Source organism: Schistocerca piceifrons, chromosome 1 (assembly GCF_021461385.2).
Source record: "Schistocerca piceifrons isolate TAMUIC-IGC-003096 chromosome 1, iqSchPice1.1, whole genome shotgun sequence".
Lineage (NCBI taxonomy): Eukaryota > Metazoa > Arthropoda > Insecta > Orthoptera > Acrididae > Schistocerca > Schistocerca piceifrons.
The window spans coordinates 16,040,241-16,066,007 of NC_060138.1; the positions used below are offsets into that span (position 1 = coordinate 16,040,241).

General features: G+C 43.1%; 1 protein-coding gene across 4 annotated transcripts in view; it reads right to left on the bottom strand.

Annotated features, from left to right (window-relative positions):
- The window catches only part of LOC124788346 (NAD(+) hydrolase sarm1), an 894,874-nt gene that overhangs the window by 847,765 nt on the left and 21,342 nt on the right, over nucleotides 1-25,767 (bottom strand). The gene's annotated exons all lie outside the window — the stretch shown is intronic.

Consider the following 25,767-nt stretch of genomic DNA (forward strand, 5'->3'; position numbering starts at 1 on the left):
ACAAACGTGTCTCAGTTCGTCCTCCAGACACACGAGGAATGGCAACTCAAAACCATATGCCAGCTACGTGAGCCATTACCGGCTCTTATGGGCCAAAACATGATGCACTGTTGGTAGATTCCTACTTGAGACGAACGAGTAGTGCCCACAAGAGCGCCCATGGGACGCTCCGGGAGAACGAGGGCGTTCGTCACATGATTCAGACTGGAGCGTCCTTGTGATCAGTCCACACCGACTTCTCACGAGAGGTGGCGAAGATCCTTCGGCAAACAAACAACTCGGCGCCTGGAATAAACTGAATAACCAACGCCGGCCTACATCACTTTCCAAGGAAGACACTGCTCCTGCTCACATGGATCATTAATTGATGTCTAGTCAACACCCACTTCCCATCAGCATGGAAGATGGGCAACGTCATCCCAATTTTAAAGCCAGGACGCCTTTCCTTACAAATTTTACCGGCTTCCGTTCCCTCTAGCGTCATGAAAGTAGTTCCCTGATGCTTCAACACGTATCCCTTCCTCTTATATCTCGTTCCAGTCATTGTTTGCCACACATTCCTTTCCTCATTGATTCTGAGGAAATGCTCTTCCAGAGCCGTTATTCACTTTTACAGCTTTCTGCGCTTCGGACGTAAATATTGAAAAGTTTCGTTTTAAAATTTAGGCCAAAGTTTGATGCTAACAGATTTATTTTGAGGGTATAGAAGCGAGTACACATTATTCTAGGTAAAAGCCCTTAATAATATACGCATTCGGGAGGAGGACGGTTCAATCCCGTCTCCAGCCACCCTGATTTAGGTTTTCCGTGATTTCCCTAAATCGTTTCAGGCAAATGCCGGGATGGTTCCTTTGAAAGGGCACGGCCGCTTTCCTTCCCAATCCGTCCCTAACCCGAGCTTGCGCTCCGTCTCTAATGACCTCGTTGTCGACGGGACGTTAAACACTAACCACCAACCAACCTTAATAATACATATTAAATTCGCCAGTACGAAAGCAGATTTTCCTCTGTGTGGGATGCCTCATCATCAAGAATTGCCGATGCCCTGTTAATATCAAACCAACATAAAAGTGAATAGAAGAAGTGATCAGACAAAGAATGTAACTGAAAATTAGCTATCAAGCACGGGAATTTTTTTGTATGGTCCAGAGGCGACTAAGAGCTGACGAAACACAACGACGTCCCTTACATACAGCGGTATCCCCGCCCCCTCCACATCCCAATCAGCTGCTCACTTAGTATGACAATTAATAAGTTATAAATTATCACTAAGATCGGGATTTAAGTTTGAAACGGTGTCTTTGTGAACAAGAACCCACCTTCACTCGCGGGCACACTCCTGTAACCTAAAATTGTCAGTAAAATCTCGCCACAGAATGGAAAATTAATGCCACAGTGTGTTTCGTTTAGAAAGCCCCTGTCACTCTGACCAAAAAAAGTAGCTACAATCTGGGCAGTCTGATGTGTTTTCCCTCGAAATGAGTTGTCAAATAGGAATCAGAGAGGAAAGCACCTCCACTTTGGAAGACAATAAGCAGTTATCACGATTAGTAAAGCCAGGACACACACAGCTGAGACTTAGGCGTCATGATGCTATGAGTTTTCACTGAGTGCCGAAGTCTCAGAAAAATAGGGAAAGCAACTACTGCGACGCGCATTCATCCTTTTCGCCCTTTGTGAACCACGTGAAGTGAACTTCCTCACCATATTGTGTCCTTTCCTCATTTTCAGTCTTTCCGGTATTTGTTCAGTGTATTATTGTGGTCTTTCCTTCTTTCACCTGTCCACACATTTATGTGCTTTCCGTTATTTTTCTGAAAACCCCTGCATTTAGTAACCGTGCTTCGAAAAGTTTACCTGTTTATAATTTGTGCTTTCGTAACGTTGATTTCTGCTAAGTCCTTTTCCATTTCCCTCAATCAATTAATTGGCGATTTTGGGTTTTTTCGCCCGAATGGTCAAATATTTTGTTCGTCAGTCTTTCGGGATTCTTTCGAATCAAGTGACCATAAAACAAAATTTTCGTTTTCCTGACAGCTTTCATTTCTCCTTCTCATCCACATACTCCCATCTTTTCTCGGACCGACAACCTTCTTGTAGTACCTACCTTTCCTCTTCCTCCCTCTTCAGCTTCTTCTTTTTTGTTGAGGTCGAAACATTCCGCTGCATAAAGGCACTTTAATTTCATGACAATATTGTAGTGTCGGCTTTTTGGTTTTAGAAAGAGTAATTTTTTACTGCAAATGTCCTTTCTTAGTTAATAAGCGATGTCCATATCCTGGATTCTATTTTTACTTACTTCTTTATCCATCCGTTTAACTGTATCTTTTTCCTAACACTTCAACTTATTCACTCTGTTGATTCTATCCTAACTTGTGATTAAGAATTTAGAAGCAGTTTTAATTATCGTTATGAAGTTTGAATTGTCGAAAGAAATTTTTAATTCAGTGTTTTCCGTCGTCTCTTTCAACAGGTCGATTTGCACAGTTGTATCGATGTTTTCGGTAAATATTGCTATGTCATCTGCAAAAGCTAGACAGCTGACTCTGACGTTCGAGGTTTTATTGCTCAATGTGACTCCTCGTACTCCTTTTCCTTCAAGTCTAAGATTCCATTCGAGTATTGACTTTTCCAAAACAGAGTTGAAGAGCAATGAGGAGATGCCATCATCTTGGCTTATAACAGTTTTTATTTCAAATGGTTCCGGAATTTCTCCACGAATTTTTTATTTTCGACACCTTGCTCTGATCAATTATTTCAAAAGCTTTATTGTCTGTGCCGCGTTCTTCTTGCGCATTCGAGAGCGTTTGTCTGACTATAGAGTTGTAGATTTTCTAGAATTTTACAAAGGTTACCACGAGAAATTTGATTCTTAGACAATTGTTCCTTACAGTAAGTTTCGTATTCATAATCTGTTCTACGAACCACTTTGTGGTTTTGAATTTACTAAAACATATGCAGGGATCTACTTTGTCAAAAATATTGATGGTTTCTCATAATTGAGGAGTTTCTTAAAGTATTCTGCTAAAAGCCACAGTTCTCTTTATTATTAATGGCTAGTTCCCATGGTATTACTGACGCTTTTTCGGTCACTAGTTTCTATGTAGTTTAACTGCTGGAAGATTTCCTCGTTTCTTCGTAATTCCGTTACGTTACTCTTAAATGGCTCCTGTTATAGTGTTGTGGAGTAAATTTTACCTTAACCGTTGTGAAGTAATGGCCCGTCTCAGTATGCAGTCCTTTATTCACCGCGACGTTCATTATTTCTGAATTACTTATAAGGCTTCTAACTAACTTTGAATTCCAGAATGAGATTTTCATAGTTTGGAAGGTAGGAGACGAGATACTGGCGGAAGTAAAGCTGTGAGTACCGGGCGTGAGTCGTGCTTCGGTAGCTCAGATGGTAGAGCACTTGCCCGCGAAAGGCAAAGGTCCCGAGTTCGGGTCTCGGTCGGGCACACAGTTTTAATCTGACAGGAAGTTTCGTAACTGTGAATTCATTTTTCTGTTCAATTATTCGAATAATTTTTCGGCGGATTTCTTCTTATTTTCTTGTACGTGACCTTTGCAAATTATGTGACCCATTTTTGAAATTTTAAGTAGGTACTGGCCGATATGTAATCTCGTTGAGGGACAGCGTGAAAGGTGGCTACACTGTGCCACTGCGCCAGAGAGTGCGCCAAAGAGTACTATTAAGCCGCCTCCACAGTGCGTGTTAAGAGTTCGTGGCAGTCAGTGCTACCAGAGAGCTCGTAGAGGACAGTGTGTGTTAAGAGTTCGTACTGAGATGTACTAGTGGGCACTGCTTGTCGTGAAGTCGGAGTAAGATGTTGTAGTAAAGAGTGTTGTTCCTTGTCTTATGCAGTGATTTGATGGGAGAGATAGCAGATGTTATTGTAATGAGTGCATTTCGTCAAAATATATGAAGGTAAAATTTATAATGTTCCTTTACTAGTTGTGTATCTGAAATAATGTGTCACTACAGGTTCAGTCAACAAAGCATCTGGCTCGTGTTCTTGTATTAGAGTGAATTTTGGTTTTCTTACGCAATTACAGTTTTTCTAAATTTCTTTTGTCACGTCAGCATAGTTGGTATTTGAAAAAATTCTTGTCTTGTTGAAAAAGAACCGTGCCAGATGCGTACGTTGAGTCACACTCCCACATACAGAACAGTTACATTTGTGCTTATTGGTTTTGTTGGTTTTTTTTTTTTAGTTGCTGGGGACTTAATTAATTAACTGTGTTTACGAAAATTTTCTTATATTGTTTGTTGCAGTCAGATAGCGTAACAATTCTAGTCAGGGCCAACCGTTTACGAGACTTACGTAATCGGACATACTAAAATAAAAAGTATTTTCAATCATATATTTAATTAAGCCCCCATGCACGTGGCGACCCTGCCAGGATCGTCCCTTGGAATTTTTCTGATTGTGAAAATTGTAGACTGTAGTATTGTTGTAGTAATTTTGAGTTTAGTGATTGTAGTCTGTATTGAGTGTGTAGATTTGGTAATTGGCATTCTTCTAATGGTATTTTTCAAAATTTAATTTTTATTGCCTTGTACACGCGTTTGACAAATTAGTGCAATTATTTCAATTGTTCGATTGATCGTGTCTGAGGGAGACATTTCATGTGAATGGTATTGTTGAGATAAGAGTCACGGTGTGTGATTTTCGTACAGTGACGAATCTTTCGTATATTTTGTAAATGATTACGCGATCAATGAAAAAGGCAAAAATGATGAATAGTGAGAATGACGAAATTGTTCACATGGCGAACTCGCCAACAGAGGAAAACAGTATGGTGGATAATGAGGTGGAAAACAATGTAATAAGTCGGGAAAATAGTCCGGAACCATTTCAAAATTTTTCTCAATCAGAAAATTCACAGAATACGAGATCAACGATAGAAGATTTTGAAGTAGTATCGAACACAGATAGCCCTACAGCTATGACGAAGGAAACTGGTTTTGCGGGAAATGTTAGGCGCGAAAAGAATTGCGAACCGGTTACTATGGAGCAGTTGATGAGTGCAATATTAAATTTGGGATCACAAATAGAAAGATTTGGAACTGAGATGGAAGCAATGACAACATGGTTACGCTCACAAAGAGGGACAGCTTTCAAAAATACGAATGATGAATCAAAGAAAGAAATTAGAGAAGAAGTACAACCGATTTTAGATTCTCACAATAATAGCGTAATTTCAACAGAAGTCAGACAAGAGGAACAGGACAGAGAACAGGAAGAAAAAGATCGCGTGATAGTACAGAAATTTTCAGAGTTAAATTTACAACGTGCAAACGATAAGAAAGAAATATTTGAAAGAATCGAGGAATCCGTACCAAACGACAGAATAAATAATCTAACACGACAATATGAACAGTTATCTACCAAATGTGTCAATACTGAAACCCGAGTCGCGACATTTACAGAAGACGTAAATAAAGTGAAAGAACAATTAAGTGACTCATCGGAAAGAGTTGAGGAGATCTCAGATAAATTGACAAGTCTTAGTTTAGCAGAGGGGTTTGAAGAAAGCAATTTATTTCATTTACGGGATGCAGTAAGAGAGCGCCAGGCGCGCGAACTTTACAATAATCGACATTCGGACTGGGACAGACGCGATAGGTCTTTGTCGCCACGAGGCGAAAACTTTGACTATAAACACTTTTTGACTGTCCGGAAATTTAAGATCTTCCGCAATTCTAAGAATGGCATACATCCATGTGCATGGTTAGATCAATTTACGTACGCACTTCCGCCAGATGTGCCACAAAGTCACAAACTGGAAATTATGTGCAGCTGTTAATGTCCTCAGGGGATTCACTACTCTAAGTGAATATGTGCCGTAGCGAGCATAGGGCCCCGAGCTGTAGTGGTGCTATTTCCCTTTTAGTTTTCTGTACCGCTGCCTACTCTTTTACTATTCTTTGTATCTGTCAAAACAACTCTTCGACTATCAATCTATCTAGACAGTAAGTAAACAATAACCGGATTTGACTATTTACCTAAATGAGATTTCGAAAATTACTGTTCTAACCTATTAATGTCCTCAGGGGATTCACTACTCTAAGTGAATATGTGCCGTAGCGAGCATAGGGCCCCGAGCTGTAGTGGTGCTATTTCTCTTTTAGTTTTCTGGACCGCTGCCTACTCTTTTACTATTCTTTGCACCTGTCAAACCAGCTCTTCGACTATCAATCTATCTAGTGAGTAACTAAACAATAACCGGATTTGACTAATTTACCCAAAAGTGACTTTGGAAATTACCATGTGGAGTTACTGTACCTTCAGCAGCATTCATTCCTAGTTTAAACGAAATTTTACCTGTTTATCTTCGTGACAATATTACTTCTTATGTTGACGACATTCTTATTGCTAAACGTTCTTGGAGTGAGCACAGCAAAATTTTGGATTCATTGTTACGCATCTTTGCAAAAGTTGGCATGACAGTGAACTTGGAAAAATCTGAATTTGGTCGTTCTCAGGTGAAATTTCTCGGTCACATTATTGCTACAGAAGATATTCTTCCTGATCCAGAGAAACTAGATGCTATTCAGTTCGCATTGACATTCTTTGTAAACGAAAATCGGTCGACAACTCCGTTTGGTTAGTTTGTATTCCTGATGAGTGGGTCAATAAATTGATTTGGTATACGCATTTCAGTTATGCACACTTTGGTCCCAGAAAATGCTTTCATAAATTACGAGAAAATTGTTACTTCAGTAATATGGAAAAACGTATTCGATCTGTTCTTGCCAAATGCAAATTATGTCAAATGGCTAAGCCTCCAACGATTTCTCACAGAGCACCGTTGTTTCCCATCATTCCAGCGAAATTAAAGGAGATGGCTGCAGTCGATTTGTTTGGTCCAATGGTTCGATCTACTAATGGTTTTGCGTACATTTTCGTAGCAGTGGAGTTGACATCAAAATATGTATGTTTTACACCGTTACGCAAAGCAACAGCTCGTTCAGTATCTAACGCTTTCATCAAACATTTTCTTAAAGAAGTTGGTCATGTTGATAAGGTTATATCAGATAATGGATCACAGTTTCGTTCTAAAATTTGGCTTCGTACTCTACAGCGTCGTAAAATTAAACCAATTTTCATTTCACTTTTTCACCCTCAATCTAACGCTTCAGAAAGATGGATGAAGGAAATCAATAAATTGTGCCGTCTTTATTGTCATCAGAATCACAGAACTTGGGATCAGTATCTTCATATTTTTCAAAACATTCTGAATGAACTCCCTAATGATTCAACTTCTTTACCGCCTATAATGATACTAAAAAACAAAGCACCGACAAATCGCATTTCTGAAATCGTTCCTTTTCCGCCTTCACGGAAACTACGGCATTCTGAAGTTGTCAACCTGGCTCTACGAAATATTGCATCTGCGGCTGCTAGAAGAGAGAAATCAGCTAAGCGTCCTGGTCGTTCAAAATTCTTGTCAGTTGGTCAGAAGGTGTTAATTAAGTCCCACCGTTTGTCTCATAAAGGAAAAGGCTTGTGTCGCAAATTTTTTCTGCTTTATAACGGTCCATATAGAATTCGCAAAATTATACATGATAACACTGTTGAAGTAGAAACTCTTAAATCTCGACGCTCTAAAGGAATACATCATATATCTAACGTAAAAATTTTTGTGGAATGACATACTTGTGAAAAACTAACAGCTAGATGTAAACACGCAGAGAGTACAAGGATACCGCGCTGTGTTTTGGCGGCGGCACATACTCAAAGCAACAGTCAAGTCTGCGCGCCGCACAAGGCAGTCGTTGACCGCGAACAATTGCTTCCTACGTCACGCGCCCACAGCTGATCGAGCGCTCAGTGCGAATACACTGACAGACGTAAACAAATACACAGTCTAATTTCTCCGACTAAATTCTGTATAAAGCTATAAGGACTTGTTGAATTGTGTTATTAACATTCAGTATTTTGCAGGATACGGTTGTATAAAGTATTTAAGAACTTCAGGTAAATTCTGTGCGTGTCCGACGTTAAGACGACCTGCTATCGAGAAAATTTCAGGAAGAATGTAATTTCGAAGAAGAAACTAATAAACTAAAAAGGGTAACTATTAATTGAGTTTATTTTCCAGGTAACATAAATTCAATTAGGTACGTACTTTAGACGTAATTTGCTGCTCGCGATTACGTGATTCATACTTTGTGCTAATTTCATGTTCTATGAATTTACGTGTGAAGCGACGCGCTTGCGTACGTTAACTGAATTTGACAATGATTATTAATGAACTGGGTTGTAACTTGCGTATATTATGCATCGCTTGGCTGCACTGCTTTCTCACTGATGTCATATTTTTCTATTATGTGCCTGCTGTGCTTATTTATTTAAATTATAATTGTAACCTGATTTATTGTGCTGACTGTGATTATGTATGTAAGTTATACTTTGTGATTTATCTGCTTGCGCCTTCATGTTTACTTATTAAGATGACATATGAACATTTATTTGCTTAGGCTGATATGATGATAATGACTTGTTTATTACGTAAGATATATGTTTGCTGCTTTTTGTATGGATTACATATTTACACATTTCTGTTTTGTTGCCATAACTGCTCTTTAATTTGGCGTATAGCAATGCTGATGTACAGTGTATAAACATAGAGTTTAGGTCACACTATTGGATTAATTATAGATTGTTCGCTTGGCAGAGCCTCGTTGTAGGGATTGTGCTGCATCCACTTGTTGACATTCTGTTCTCCGCTGGTATATTTACTCGCTATTGCTTGTTTTGCTTACGCTCAGTGCCTTACATTTTAAGATAAGAAAATGAACTGCTATAATTCGACGAACGACATTAGTACAAGAAAGTCATTGAAGTCACATGAGCTGAGGTTTTATGGAAGCTGTATAGATTTATGCTAATAGGAAGGAAGCTAACGACATGACATACCAATACTAGGTTTAGACCATTGACAATTATTACACTGCATTTTTCGTGAGCAATTGAAATAGGAAGTGACACTTGACACAAAAAATACTCCACATGTTTGCTTCTGCTATGATTCTTGAAGTGGTGTACACACTGTGAAACATTATGATTATTCACACTCTGTAATCGTACGTAATTACTGAGAGTTATTCGAACTAAGTCTGTTAGAGGTCATGTATGCATTTCTTTGTTTATAATTTACAATGAGTAGAAAATTTGGGTCAGATGGATTACACAGAGGTTGTGTGTTGACAATGTGTCTTCGGATTGTATGAGATGATGAGGTTTGCATTAGGATTTTATCTGTACTGGTTCAAGGAGACTGACTAGAGGAAAGAGTTGTTATGGAAGTGAAATGATATTGGTGCTGAGGTTTATATGTAGCGACGTATTATTGAGGTATTGAGAGTATATTAAGTTGTTGATTATTGGAGTTTTTGTGGACAAGAGGTAAGGTAAATGATATTGATGATAAGACGTATTGAAGAGGTATTATTGAGGTATTATTGAGATTATGTGATGCTAATGATTATTGGAGTTTTGGTGTATAAGAGGTAAAGTAAGTGAGGAGCATATTTTTTTTTTTTTTTTGTTGGTCTTATGGAACAAAGAGGATGAAGAGAGCAGACTAAAACACTAAAGTAGAAAGAAGACAGTCTATACACACACTTTGTTAAATCACTAAGCAGTATATACTTTTTTTTGGAGAGAGGAAGTAATTGCATATCGTGGCTCACTGACAGTTGTTCAGCAACAGTACATTTGATCTGGCTTGGCAAACATTGGTCTTGACATGATGACTATGACGTTGACTAACTATTATTGACTGTTATACATTGCTGCCAGTACTACTTGATACACATGATGAACATCAGATTTTAACAGAATTACATTTACACAGTTAACACTATTCAATTACACAGTAGTACTTAATGTGAATGAAAGATGAGTGAGTGTGTTCTGTGTGTTTTCCTTTCCTAATCCTAACCACCTATCTCCTAAATATTATTTTATTTGTTGGTAGTGGCTTGCACTGACACCCATAAATATTATAGGTTTTCTGATATTTGAGTATTTGTAATAGTTAATATGAAAATTATCTGATATCATTTGTGTGTTTGTTATGATTTGTATGTTACTGTAAAAGCATTTGTATGTGCATTCAAACTATTGTTCATGCCTGAACTGTCTGATTAGTGAAGATAAATATTCTGAACTGTTACCTGCACTTTTCAACATGATGTGTGACATTAGGACATGTTTAATTTCTGCTCATAAACTCTGATGAACAGTGTGATCAGTGTTAGTGAATTTTGTGGAACTGCTTCTGCTGAGAAATGTGACTTTTTGGTGTCTGCACCTGCACTCAACATTGCTGGGTGCAACTGATGAACTGTTTTTACTGAAATGAAGTCACTAGTTGCTGTGTGCACCTGATCAACATTGCTGATGCCACTAATGGACTGCTTCTACTGAAATGGTATCACTTGTTGGTGTCTGCAACTGCGCTCAACATTGCTGGGTGCAACTGATGAACTGCTTCTGCTGAAATTATGTCACCTGTTGCTGTCTGCACCTGCTCAACATTGCTGGGTGCAACTGATGGACTACTCCTACTGAAATGATGTTACTTTTTGCTGTCTGCACCTGCACTCAACATTGCTGGGTGCAACTGATGAACTGTTTTTACTGAAATAAAGTCACTGGTTGCTGTCTGCACCAACTCAACATTGCTGGGTGCAACTGATGAACTGCTTCTACTGAAAAGATGTCCCCTGTTGCTGTGTGCACCTGATCAACATTGCTGATGCCACTAATGGACTGCTTCTACTGAAATGGTGTCACTTGTTGGTGTCTGCACCTGCACTCAACATTGCTGGGTGCAACTGATGAACTGTTTTTACTGAAATTAAGTCACTGGTTGCTGTCTGCACCAACTCAACATTGCTGGGTGCCACTGATGAACTGCTTCTACTGAATTAATATGACTTGTTGCTGGGTGTACCTGCTAAACTTTACTGGGTGCAACTGATGGACTGCTTTTACTGAAAAGATGTTACCTGTTGGTGTTCTTTTTTGTATAAACTAATCATTGCAAGCATTTTATGTGAACATTTGTATAAACTGATTTTTTGTATATTGTGTAAACTATTATGTAAAGTCACATGTATGAAAAGAAGTTGTATTGCTTACTGTATTTCATATGTTAGGTTAGTGAAAGGTCAGTGCAAAGCCAAAAATTTTAACTAATTATGTTATATTTAGGTATTAATATTATCTTTTATTTTTGTTTGTATTTTTCTGGACGAATTTGGTGGTATTTTCACCACCAATGCTGGCAAAAATACCATCAAATTCTGGCCTGTGGAGGAAGGGCATATGAAAGGTGGCTACACTGTGCCACTGCGCCAGAGTGTGCGCCAAAGAGTACTATTAAGCCGCCTCCACAGTGCGTGTTAAGAGTTCGTGGCAGTCAGTGCTACCAGAGAGCTCGTAGAGGACAGTGTGTGTTAAGAGTTCGTACTGAGATGTACTAGTGGGCACTGCTTGTCGTGAAGTCGGAGTAAGATGTTGTAGTAAAGAGTGTTGTTCCTTGTCTTATGCAGTGATTTGATGGGAGAGATAGCAGATGTTATTGTAATGAGTGCATTTCGTCAAAATATATGAAGGTAAAATTTATAATGTTCCTTTACTAGTTGTGTATCTGAAATAATGTGTCACTACAGGTTCAGTCAACAAAGCATCTGGCTCGTGTTCTTGTATTAGAGTGAATTTTGGTTTTCTTACGCAATTACAGTTTTTCTAAATTTCTTTTGTCACGTCAGCATAGTTGGTATTTGAAAAAATTCTTGTCTTGTTGAAAAAGAACCGTGCCAGATGCGTACGTTGAGTCACACTCCCACATACAGAACAGTTACATTTGTGCTTATTGGTTTTGTTGGTTTTTTTTTTTTTTAGTTGCTGGGGACTTAATTAATTAACTGTGTTTACGAAAATTTTCTTATATTGTTTGTTGCAGTCAGATAGCGTAACAATTCTAGTCAGGGCCAACCGTTTACGAGACTTACGTAATCGGACATACTAAAATAAAAAGTATTTTCAATCATATATTTAATTAAGCCCCCATGCAAGCGTCTCTGAAAGGGTAGGGAGCTACTGGTGTTCTGGAGGCTTTCATTTTCCCGAGGACGATTGACGTGGGCCGGCAGGTGGTGTACCGACGCAAGATAAGCGTAGCAGCAGCCACAGCGTTACTGCCTCAACCTTCTCTATCTGTCTCTTTTTCGTGTCTGTGTGAACTGATATGCTGCAGTAATATGCGTCACAGGATGAACATGCACTGGAATTATACGAATTGACCGATGCGAAAGGTGAAGATGCAAAGGCACGATGTGATATCACTGTAAGCCGGTCAGAAGTACTGAACCTGTATGCCAGTGAATTTATAGGAGGATTGGAACTTTAGAAGTGGCAACTATTTATTTACAGCTCGTATAAAATAGATACGTGTTTCAAAGTTTTACTGGCCTTCTAAGCAGTCACCAGCATTGTGTATAACCCGTTGCCGGTGGTGTGGAAGTCGTAGGATACTCTTAGCAGTTCCAGTTGTGTTGACAGTTGGAGCGGCGCGCAGTGTAGTAGTCCTGTCACATGCATTGCACTGCTGTCAGAAACGGGCAGCCATGGCGGCGGGAAGTTGGCGGCGGCGGGAACGGGCTCCCGGCGCACCCTGCCCTTACTCATGCCACTCCCCCCCCCCCCCCCCCCAACCCGTCTCTGTGCGTATAGAGTAAATGTTATATTCAAGTGTGAGAACGTCTTTTGAATGTATGCCTACTGTATATTTGAGACGGGACGTGCATGGCGCCCAATATTTACCTCGTGGGATGAGCGAAAAGATTCTGAAAACCTGATACGGGCTCGAAGGCTAACCAGCCCTCCAGCCCTCCAGCCCTCCTAGTGAATCAGCGCCGTATGCTCAGTCAGGAACCGGCCGGCGCGCCGCGCCGTTCCGAGTCCTGAAAGCGCCGCACAAATAGTCTCGCCTGTCCGGGCGTGTTCCCGCCAATCACACCAGTCCTGAAGAAATTCCAGACACACCGGAGTGGTCGGGTCGCGTCATTAACGCTTACCCGATTGTTGCACTACGAGCATTGCGGAAGTTGGGATGGCACGCACGAATCAATACTTACCAAAGATACATACAAGAATTATTAGCACAGTGATGCATGTATCAACAAAATCAAACTAGATCTCATACGAAAGCTAAAGTAGTCGGTTGTCACCGCTGTCATCTTGTACTGTGGTCTCGAGTACAGTCAGTATTAGGTTTACTTCAATTACATGTGATTACCGCGAACGCCTGTCACACACACACACACACACACACACACACACACACACACACACACACACACAACACAAAAACCATTCAATGGCTGTAGAGTACTGAATCGATACGCCATTCACGCGAAATCACCGCGAGGGTTGGGGCAATCGTCCCACCAACGCACTGGCTGAAGAAACGTGTCTGGTAAAACGTGACGCCCTGCCGCGCACTGTACGCCCTCGTCCGGCAGGAATCGTCGGCTTTTCGAGGCGTGTATGAAGGAGGTGGAAGCCGTGAAATAGAACGGAGAGGGGTTAGGACTGGGGAGCAGGTGGTCGAGTGTCTCCTCCTGGTGTTGGCACAACATCTTTGTTACGACATTTGCGACACGGGGATGTGTCAAACTGTGGCCAGCACAGAACTTGGAGCACTATTCCACAGTGGCTTTCGACAGACGTCCTGCCCCACAGTCTTTATTCTCCGATACATGTCTGTCGGTGTTCATCCATCAGCAGCTTACAAATGAATAACAGTACTTTGGTCCCGTTTGGATGCATTCGGTAATAACGCAATCATAGTTCACGTTCCCCCATTTGTCGGAAAGACACAAATGCCGCGCCAATCCCTACTTATAGAGCCATGCAGAGTCGCACTATGCATGTACCTTGCAGCAACTTTTTGATCGCCCCTTGTATATCCTGACCAGCGACTTTCTTCCAATGCACCGTACGTGTAGAGGTACGTATTTAGTAGGTAATGGTGCTGCGGCATAGTTTCGGCGTCGCCCTTAACAGTGCGGCGTCGCAGGAGTACGAGACGCAGCGCGTGGACCCGGCCGGAGCGTCGCATCGCCGAGGCGCCGCCCCCCCTGCAGCGACTGCGCGGCCGTCGCAGCCGCCGCTGCAGCAGCTGCCCGGCCGGCGCCGAGCCGCGGGGGCCGTGGCCAGCAAGGCTCAGCCGCCGCCACACTTCGCCTAAACTGGACATCGACGCCTCACTGCACCGACGTGATTCATTCGGCAGTTCCGTGTTACATAAACAATATTTCTAAGCTGACGGCATCTCGCTGTCCGTTGGGAGAGCAGTTGGAGGTGTGAAAACTCGACGTTACACTACCCCTCCAGGGGGCTGACATGCCTTCTGCAAGTAAGTGCCTGCCAACCACGGAGACCCAGCTGCAAGTCTCTCTTTCTGCTACCCTTTTTTCCTTTCTCCCTTTCCTCTGGATGGTCTCCTTAGTGCCGATTGTGCTTGGAACTGGTTTATGTTTTGGACTCTCGGTTTCTTACCTTCTGCCCTTCCAAACATTATCATTACATAGTACTCCTTGTTGAGTTTCACTCGATACTGCATTCCTAAATTTACAGACGTGCGGATCGTGGAAGTAAGGTTGCCTAGTGCAGCGCATATTCCACGTTCGTGGCTTTCTCTTTTTGTACCCTTCTTTCTTGCAATGGAACTACGCCAAAAACCCAGAACGGTAGCCATTCCGCCGTAGGTGGTTCGTCAAGTGCCTGCACCACGCGGGGGTCGCACTGTCGGTGCCAGAGTAGAACGGTCGCAGATTCGAATCCTGCCTCGGGCACGGATGTGTGTGATGTCCTTAGGTTAGTTAGGTTTAAGTAGTTTTAACTTCTAGGGGACTGATGACCTCAGAAGTTAAGTCCCATAGTGGTCAGAGCCATTTGAACGTGAGTAGAAACTCACCAGGCGATCTGAAGTGCACGTCGCGGCTAGCGCGCAGGGTTTCCGAGCGACGGTAACCATCGTTGTGGCCGGGTGGCGTCCAAGGAAAGAGGAAGATTCGCACGTAAAGCGAGTTAAACTTCCTTCCACTAGTGTCTGCATGGCACAAGCAGTCTCTTCTGATACTAAGACGAAGGAACACAGGGCAGTTTCGTAGGGCTACCGACGTACCCCCTTCCTCGTTTAAGTTCTCACACCATCTCTGTTACACATTCATACGGATGTATTGGCCTGTGATGTTCCTATGTGAGGAGTCAGTTAAAATGCAGTGCTACTAGCTTGGATATTAAATGGCTCTGAGCACTATGGGACTCAACTGTTGAGGTCATTAGTCCCCTAGAACTTAGAACTAGTTAAACCTACCTAACCTAAGGACATCACAAACATCCATGCCCGAGGCAGGATTCGAACCTGCGACCGTAGCGGTCTTTCGGTTCCAGACTGCAGCGCCTTTAACCGCACGGCCACTTCGGGCGGCCTTGGATATTAGATTCGCGTCTTGTGTAATGGTAGATTACATGTACAAAACCCTACGACTGATTTACCAATACCAGGGATTTTCTTTCCAGCAAAATTTTGTCTCATGGTGCTGTCTGCACGCTGGAATCAAATGTTTCCCAGTGGTTTGGCAGACGTAATTAATTCGAGCACACACTTTCACCGGACCCTACTGGAGACCTCTGATGCAACGTGGGTGCAAGCACGCCAGCTGTAGGTGGGGACGTTCCCATGTTGGTTAGACGGCTGTGTACGGCAGTGCGCGACAGCTCTGGTTGGCTTGCTATGGCACATTGCAGTCCTGGCCGTGTGTGAATCACGACATCTCTATGCAAGAGTGTCGTTTCCCATTAGATGCTTTCAGGCAGCCCACGAGTACGTAGTATCTCTCCCAGATGGCACTGTGTGGCAGCAGTTCTGCTACGATATATTCTTGAAGGTCAGTATAAGCCTGGACACCGAGGTATTGCGACTGCAGTCTAGAGCAGAACATGGATGACTGTGTGGCAGGGACCACTGGCAATGCTTCTACAGGACGGTATCGTAGGGAAAAGGCAGCTCCATAGGCTCAGGCACGTTTGCGATCGGGTGGTCCCCAGACAGGGACTTTGCTGTAGCTCACATGGAAAGAGCATCCTTCGGCCTCTCCAGACATGTCTCAAAACCACATCTTTAGGACCACTTGCAGAACTTTTCGTTCTAAGGAATACGTTTAACGATTTGTAGGTGGGAAGATGAGAAGTATATTATTCGCTGTCAGAGAAATGTCCTGTTATTTTCCTAGATCTGGAAGTCAGTGTCATTTAAACACCCGAGAGTTCACCAGTCCGTCTGATAAGAAAGTGATAGCTCTGCGAGTGGACAAGCTGAGGAATGTCTCTGAACCACTTTCGAAGCAACCACTTGCGCGTCAAGAAAGAAAGCGCTACTGCTGCAAGGCCATCAACAGCCAGAACACTTCGCTCTCGGAACTACACTAACGATTCTCAGGTGGTCTTTGTATGAAGATGGGAGGAACTTCTTACTTTATCTGTATTTCGTGTGGTTGGAACCACTTAAGAGTGCAATTGTCCTTCCAGGAAGCACTTCTTTCATAGTTGGCGATATGTGGAATTTTAGGTGGCAGGCGACGAATGTGGCACGGGCAGTATGAGCTACCTCCACAGATGAACAAAGCAGTGGCGAGTGCGGCACAAAGCGTGCAGCCGCAGCGTGCAGCCCCGGAGGATCACGGCTGGCCCTGAGTGCGCCCCGCACAGCACTGCCGTCGCGGCTCGCGGGGACGAAGCCGCCCACGCCGCAGATCCCCAAGTCGACCTGACCTGTTGCACACAGCCGTCAGCTGGGCAGGGGGCGGTGTGGTGTGAGGCACAGCCGGCCACCGACTGACGGCTCTAGCATGTAGTGTCACACACAGAGATGGGTCGAACTCGGCCATTCCCGTGAACTACTTCATTCATTTCACTCTTTGCCGTGAAGCGTTCAAATGAAGTAGTTCATTCATGAAGTACGGAAGCCTGGCGAAGTTGCCCAGTTCGCCGCTCAGCCGCGGCTACGCTCGCTTCGTCTCTCTCGTACAATAAAGCTTCGTAATACTTCATAATTTTACCAACAGATGGCCGAACTATGCAGTAACGTGCACGCAACGTTTTACGCTCTTACAGTGTCTGAGAGTTAAATAAATAGAGCATGGTCGAAGGGGACAAAGGAAAGATAAACAGAGAAACTTGTCACATATAAAAAAGGTATTACATTTAATCTTGCTCCACATTTTCTCATAAAGTGCCCAAAAAAGTCTTTATCTGCCAAGTGAAACCTTATTTGTTGTATTCCACGAAAACGAAATGTAGTCCAATTTTATGTTTCTTTTAAAAATTTAATGCAAAATAGAATGAGTATGTTTACCACTGTTACAAAGTCTATATACCTACGTTAAGTAATTATTCAGAAGTTTTCCTGTAGATTTTTTTTTTTGTTGAGAATAATAACCCTCCAAATTCAAAACGTAAACTGTCACCTGTAGTCATTGGTACGATTTCAGGTAAAACCCCTCTTTATTTTCTTTGGAAAGCAGTTTTTGTGACTTTTCACTCTTATACAATGGCTAGCAACTCGCGATCGCGTAAAAGTAGTGAAATCTGGGGTTTCTTCGCCGATTTAGGTGTTGGGAAAGCAAAGTGCAATTGTTGTTCTAAGTGTATTTCATATAAAGGAGGAAATACATTTAATCTAGCGCGTCATGTTCGAGTGCTGCATCCAACAGTGTCATTGTCAGTCAGGCGCTTAGCGCCCCCTTCCCCCTGCTCCTGCATCTTCCGATATTTCTTGGACAAAAAACCCGGACAATCCGGAACCAACATCAGCAAATGCCAGAAGCGAACAGCAGTTGGTGCTAGAAGATACCAGTATCACTTCATTATCAGACAGCAGACATCAATATCACCGAACATTACCTATGTATTTTCCGAAACCTCTTTCTAACAAAAGAAATCAGGAGATAGATTTCACACTTCTGCAGACTGTTGTAAAGGATTATTTGCCCTTCAACATTGTGGAAAGCAAACAATTCCAAAGTTTTGTAGGCAAACTGAATGGTGCTTACAGAATGCCATCTCGGAAGACCATTTCCAATACACTGCTGCTCAACTACAAATGAGAGTTATTTGTCGGTGACAGCACACTACGTTAAAGACCTCGAGCTGGCGTCTTCCCTCCCTCCTAGAGTGCTTTAAATACGACGAAAGGCACACGTCAGAAAAACTCTCGCAAGAACTGCTACGTGTCACAAGGGAATGGGGCATTCAAGAAAAAGTCGTGTGTGCTGTCAGCGACAATGCTGCTAATATTGTGGCAGCTATAAGACTCACAGTCTGGAAACACATCCCCTGCTTTGCGCACACATTCAATTTAATTGTTCAGAATGGGTTTCCGCACATTCAACACATTCTGAATAAAGTAAAAAAAAATTGTTGAATTTTTTAAAAGAAGTTCGCAGGCCTGCACGAAACTGAAAAAGATGCAGGAACAGTTAAAAGAGCCAGTTCTGACACTAAAACAGGACACTATTACAAGATGGAATTCAACCTATGATATGCTGCGGAGAATAATCGAGGTTAAAAATTCCCTAACGTCAGTTATCACCCTGAATTGTCCGGATCTTCCAAATCTGACTGCAGAGAACACTGCAAGTGTAACACAAGCCTGTGACCTGTTGAAAGTTTTCGAAGACTGCACTGAGGAAATGTCAAGTGAAAATGTTGTCACTGCTTCTAAAGTTATACTCCTTAGTCGCTCGTTGAAAAAATGGTATTGCAGGTTTGTTAATAACACTGAAATTCATGTAGACGTGCGACAGATGGCCGAAAAGTTAGCTGAAGACCTAAAACGACGATTTAGAAATATAGAGGAAAATTCCCTTTTCGCGGAAGCAACTGCATTGAATCCCCGGTTCAAATTACATGGTTTTTCTGATAAAAATTCTGCTGAGAAGGTGAAATTAAACCTGATCAGGCACTGTGAGAAATTTGTGACGAACACATCCACTGCTACTGCAACAATCTCAGTTCCAACCACTGAATCTACTTCCAGTCTCTGGCTCGAATTTGACGAAGTGTTTTCCTGGCTGCAGAGTAATCCACACCCGAGAGCTGCTGCAATAGTGGAAGTGGACAAATATTTACAAGAGCCTCTGCTACAGAGACAAGGCAGTCCACTTCAGTGGTGGTCTGAACGGCTGTCAGTATACCCCTCGCTCTTTGAACTTGCAAAAATACGACTGTGTATTGTCGCAACCTCCACGCCGTGTGAAAGAGTGTTCTCGAAGGCAGGACACCTTATAACTGACAGAAGAAATCGCCTGACAGGAAAAAAAGTGGAACAAATCATGTTTTTAAACGGAAATCTCTGAACATTCGCCAAATCCGTTGATGTTTATTCATAAATATATATGTGTATTTTTTTTAAATTTAATTAGGACAATCCTCAAATTGACATTTAGTGTAATTATTTCAATAATGTGTACGAGATAAACATTCCTACATGAACGATTATCTTTGAAGCGTGCTTCAGTTCCAGACTTACAAGGTAAGCATTTTATTTTCATGTTGGCTGTGCGTGCTCACACAACCAGCCTCTTCGTTTGTATTTTATTTTAATATTCATTTGTCTGCAAGCGCTGCCAATGGTAGCTTACCCGTAGACGCGAAGTATAACTGCACAAGTAGTACCGTGTAATGATGTCAGCACTGCAGGAAGCAGCTGACGCTGCCTTCCCCTCGCCCCTCACCACGCGAACCTGTCCTAACCCTATCGTTCCCCACAAACACCGCGCGATTCGTCGACAGGCAGTAGAGGGAGGACTGAAGTGAAGGGAGAATGAGTGACGTAGCGCCGATGTACTGGGGGAGGGAGAGGGGAAGAGAGTGAGTGAACTAGAAAAAAGTGTGGAGTGCGCTATCTGTGAAGAGTTTGAAGTACCAGTTCATTGAAATTGAGTGGTTAGTTCACACTTCACTGGAGTGAAGCGTTCATTTGAACGACTCAGTCACGAGCTCCCCATCACTTGTCACACAGTACACCTAATGTAGTAGCTTGCCCGGCTGGTGCGTGGCGCAAATGCGAGGCACCCGCGACTTCAGGCTGCCGACCCTGGCAGTGAGTGAACGAGCAAGCTGTTCACTCCACTCTGCTGTCTCCCACAGAATGTACGATTGTTACGTGATCTATCTGCGTTTGCTTTAAGTAGCGACATTATTTTTTAGTAAGTTTGTCTTAATGTTGTAGGTCGATATTTTTAGAGAGAATTTTTCGAAATTTTGACACAGTATTCACTGCCAAATTTTCAAACACTTGCACTACGGTGTGTATTGGATGTTTGTACGGTCTGCAGGCGAAGTTCGGGAGTGTGTAGGCGAAGCATTTTATGATCCATACCTGAGTTGAGGTATCGTTCCTTTCAGTAATTCACGATCTTTCTAATATATTTAGCTTTGTGTATTGGATTTTTATATTATCTATAGCTGTGCATATATATGTTTCTGATTTTTAACATCTATATTGATGATCTATATCAGTGTGAATGCGTAATTTGGCCATTCAGTTGTCGGATACCGTCCAACAGAGTAATACCTTTCGTAGTATCATAAAAGATAAAAAAGCCTTTTCGCACAACTACAAGTAACGTGTAAAGTGCTATGGCAGTAAACCAGAGATTAGTAGTTGTCCAACCACGCACATATTTCATTCCATTGAAGTCACTGCTTTTCCTGATACATCTGCTGATGGAATGAGTATTGCGAAATCGGTCACACAGGCGGCATGAATAGTCACCATAATAACCTGCAACCATACGAATTCTGTAATTCGATTAGATGGTGAAATGAAAAAGAAAATTTTAAAAAGCCGGAAACTCAAATTGCGTTGATATCGAAGAAAGTGTTTGATCTCCTAGATGGAAAGAACTAGTGGAAGATATAGTGGAAAATAGGATATCCAAGAAACTTGATCCAAGTGATTTTGAGCATTTGTATGATGCTAGAATCATCAGAACTAATGCGAAGCAGTCATCATCAGAGATACACATCAAGGGGCCAAAACACGCACATCAAAAAAAGTTCTGCATCATCTCAGTTCCGAGAGTTCCGGAACCTGTACAGAAAATTGGAATAGAGATTAATATAAACATCATTTCCGCCCCCTTTTTATTATTCATGAAAACCACACATTGCATGTTGCACCACCATACAGCGAGACCCTCAGAGGTGATGGTCCACAATGCTATACACACCAGTACCTCTAATACCCTGTAGCATATCGTCTTACATGCATACACTCGTCGTAGCATACAATCCACAAGTCCATCAAGGCACTGTTGGTACAGATTGCCCCACTCCTCAACGGCGATTCGGCGTAGATCCCTCAGAGTGTTTGGTGGGTCTCGTCGTCCATAAACAGTCCTTTTCAATCCATCCCAGGCATATTCCATAACATTCATGTTTGGGGAACATGCTGGCCACTCTAGTCAAGCGATGTCGTTATCCTGAAGGAAGTCATTCACAAGATGTGTGCGGTGGTTGACGTGAATTCGTGAAGACGAATGTGTCGCCAATGTGCTGCCGATATGGTTGCACTATCGGTCGGAGGATGGCATTCACTTGTCGTACAGCCATTACGGCGCCTCCATGACCACCAGCGGCGTACGTCGGCCCCACATAACGCCACCCTACATAGTGCCTCCACCTTGCTGCACCCGCTGGGCAGTGTGCCTAAGGCGTTCAGCCTCGCCGTGTTGCCCCAAACACGCCTCCAACGATTGTCTGGTTGAAGGCATATGCGACACTCATCGGTGAAGAGAACGTGATGCCAATCCTGAGCAGTCCATTCGGCATGATGTTGGGCCCATGTCTATCGCGCTGCTGGTGACGTGGTTGCAAAGATGGAACTCGTCATGGACATCGGGAGTCAAGTTGTGCATCATGCACCCTAGTGCGCACAGTTTGAATCCTAACACGACATCCTGTCGCTGCACAAAAAGCATTATTCAACATGGTGACGTTGCTGTCAGGGTTCCTCCGAGCCATAATCCTTAGGTATCGGTCATCCACTGCAGTAGTAGCCATTGGGCGGCCTGAGCGAGGCATGTCATCGACATTTCCTGTCGCTCTGTATCTCCTCCATGTCCGAACAATATGGCTTTGGTTCACTCCGAGACGCCTGGACACTTCCCTTGCTGAGAGCCCTTCCTGGCACAAACTAAGCGGACACGATCGAACCGCGGTATTGACAGTCTAGGCATGGTTGAGCTATAGACAACACGAGCTGTGTACCTCCATCCTGGTGGAATGACTGAAGTGATCGACTGTCAGACCCCCTCCGTCTAATAGACGCTGCTGGTGCATGGTTCTTTACATCTTTGGGCGCGTTTAGTGGCATCCCTGAACAGTCAAACGGACTGTGTGATACAATATCCACAGTCAACGTCTATATTCAGGGGTTCTGGGAACCGGGGCGATGCAAAACTTTTTTTCATGTGTGTGTTATGACAATGTTTTTAACTGTCCATCGCTGGGCGCAACACGGCTGAAATTGTTTGTAAGGTGGATTTCACAAACCCTTACTTACGTTTTCAGAAATGTTTCTCATACGTCACGCAGTTCCCCTAAATTATGAGCTGGTGTTTTGTGGGCGCTCAGCTGCCGCCCCACTGGGTTCAAACGTGAATTTGGCTGGCAGATATCAGTGTGAATTCACTTTAGAATGATTCTGACCACTTGACGTTATTCAGCTGGAATAAATAATCGCTCTCTGGAAGACTTGAAGCGTGCAGGGATCAGCTAGAGCATTTGATTACTACCACGGGTCCTACGTGAGTCCATTGCAATTTACGCCTCCGCCATTGACGAGCCTGCGTCTGTGGCCCACTGTACGGTTGGAACAGTCGTTTGCCTGAATGATGCCGTATCCAGACACATTGACCGACCTGATGTAACTAGAAACGTGATTCATCTGACCAGGTGACACGTTTCCGTTGGTCACAACCTGGTTTTGGTGATCCCATCCCCGCTGCACTCCTCAGTGATGACGTCGTTGTGTCAATGTGGACGCACGTGCAGTGGTAGGCTGCTGGCAGTGCACGCACTGTGCCCCTCCCTAACGCCACCTCTCAGCTAGAACGTTCTTTGTATATCTAACTATTACAGCGGTATTATGAAGACGAGACTATCACCTTAGATGATACGTGTATTTTACGTAAGTGCGTATTAATGTAATACTATGGAGCAGCCAACAAGCATCTATCTGCATGTTTGAGAAAATTATTATTCTGTGTTACTTATTTTAGTGTGTATTATCGGTGCATTTGTTTGAAAATATCGCACTACGCTACTTGTCAGTCATTTAAAATATCGTGTTTGTTCATAAACCTTAAAATGGAGACGTGGGGGTATCTGGAGAAAGAAATCACTAAACGTTACACCAAATAGCAGGGGGAGGTGAGCGTGCATACTGAAAAATGTCACGATGTCCTTATGATATATATCACTTTAATATGCATTGCGCCATTTGTTTAGCTTTTATAGCAATGGAAGGTGGTCATACAGCGGTGTACCTACAGAGAGTGTCTCGCGCCAGGCATTAGACGTGAAGCAACAAGCCAGGCTCCAGGCGTCACACGTATAAGGCTGCAGGCGTCACGTGTGATGTGCTGTCTGGCGCCGCACGGTCGGCAGTGGTCTGAGAATGCACTAGCTTCCTTATGAAAGATACCATCACGTAGCTGGCCTCTGTGGCCTAGCGATTCTAGGCGCTTGAGCCCGGAACCGCGCGACTGCTACGGTCGCAGGTTCGAATCCTGCCTCGGGCATGGATGTGAGTGATGTCCTGAGGTTAGTTAGGTTTAAGTAGTTCTAAGTTCTAGGGGACTGATGACCTCAGACGTTTAGTCCCATAGGGCTTAGAGCCATTTGAACCATCACCTGTTTCATAAATAAATTGGTGTTTCTTCTTTTAGCAGACCTTCGTATTTATTTATTCACTCCCTATTTTTCACCTCCTTATTCACCAGCTTCATGTGTCGTCTGCACTCCCCTTGAAGGGCAGGAGAAATAATAGTGTAGACACCATCAACACAATGACGAAAGCGCTAGCAGTCGACTGCTGGTCGCATCTACGGCTCCCTGCGAGCCTCTCTCTATACTCAAAGGCTCCAATCGTTTAGTACGTAAACTGATGTGACCTGGAAACTAAACTCGCTCCCTGGCGTTCATGTCTCCATTGAAAGTGCCACAGCTGCGAACCGCAGGACTCGTCCGTTCTTTGGATGCACCAGTCAGTCGTAGCAGGCGTGACGTCTCTCAGGTTGTTGGACACGGCTCGTACCGAGAGGAGTCTTGCAGACCTCGCCTGCCTCTCTGATCGCACCGGCAACTCCCAGCAGGCATGGTGCTGTTGCCCCGAGTCGTCGCTTCACCACTTCCACACCAGCTGCACGTGCTGCGGCAGCGTGCGTTGCATTCCAGTTCACGACAGTTGCAGAACAATGGATGCCAGATTCGTGGTCTTAGGAACGAGTGATGGCTCCTGATCACGCCACAGGATCGATTTCCACAGAAATACATCACGAATGTCTGCCTGACAAGATTTTTTTTTAATTTTTCCTTGACTGTTTTCGGTCACATCAGGATCAGCAGTTTCACTAAGCGTGTCAGTATGCGTTCTGTAGGAAAAATAACAGTAGTGCTCTTGCCAGCCAGCTAGCTGGTGTTCCGACGAATGCGTCCTATAAACAGTACTCAATACAACAGTGTGATTATCGTACGAGTCTATGCCTATAGAAGTATGTCGACATTAATGGATCGTTTCTGGAGCTGACTTTCTGAACCTCCTGCACGCGTACGACGTTACCGGAAAACGTTACGGCTTACGGGGGAGGTCGTTATTGTGGAACCGGTCAAAAAAAAAAAAAAAAAAAATTCTTCCTCCTAAGTAGTTCTCTACGGAAATCAAAAACCTACAACCGCAGATGCTTATCATCTGTTATCAGTAACGGTCATGTAACGATCATGGCTATGGATAGCGATATGCACCTGCACAGTGGCGGAAGTATCCTGTACAGAAGATATAAATCGGCAGAGCGTTGGCGGAACTGCCATCTGAACTCAGGTAATTCATGTGAGAAGTTTTCCGACGTTATTGCGACCACACAATGAGAATCAACGGACTTTGAACGTGGAATGGTAGCTGGGGCTAGACGCATGAGACATTCTATTTCGCAAATAGTTAGCGAGTTCAGTATTCCGATACCTTGATTATTGTGACACCACATAGAGCTTCTAATGTATCAATTACCTAAGTACTTAATTCCAATTCAATTTTAATTATATTCCATACATGAATCTACGATTTCGATATTCAATTATGAAATGAGAATTTTCACATTTTCCCACTAGGAGCGCAATGTTCATTCATTCATGATGTAGCAACCCCTCCCTGCCCATCGCTAGAATACTGCATTAGTCACGTGACCCCAGATGTAGATCTATAGGGGGAAAATGGCACGAAAATAACTCAGGTTGCGCTGGGCTGCTGGGGAGATTAAAGAAGGAGTGCACTCTATTTACTTTTCAACATTTTATTCATCACACTGATACAAAAGACATCCTTGGGGCCATTTCACACAACATACAGACCTGTAAACTACTTCTAAATAACAATCTCCAGACATCCAAACCA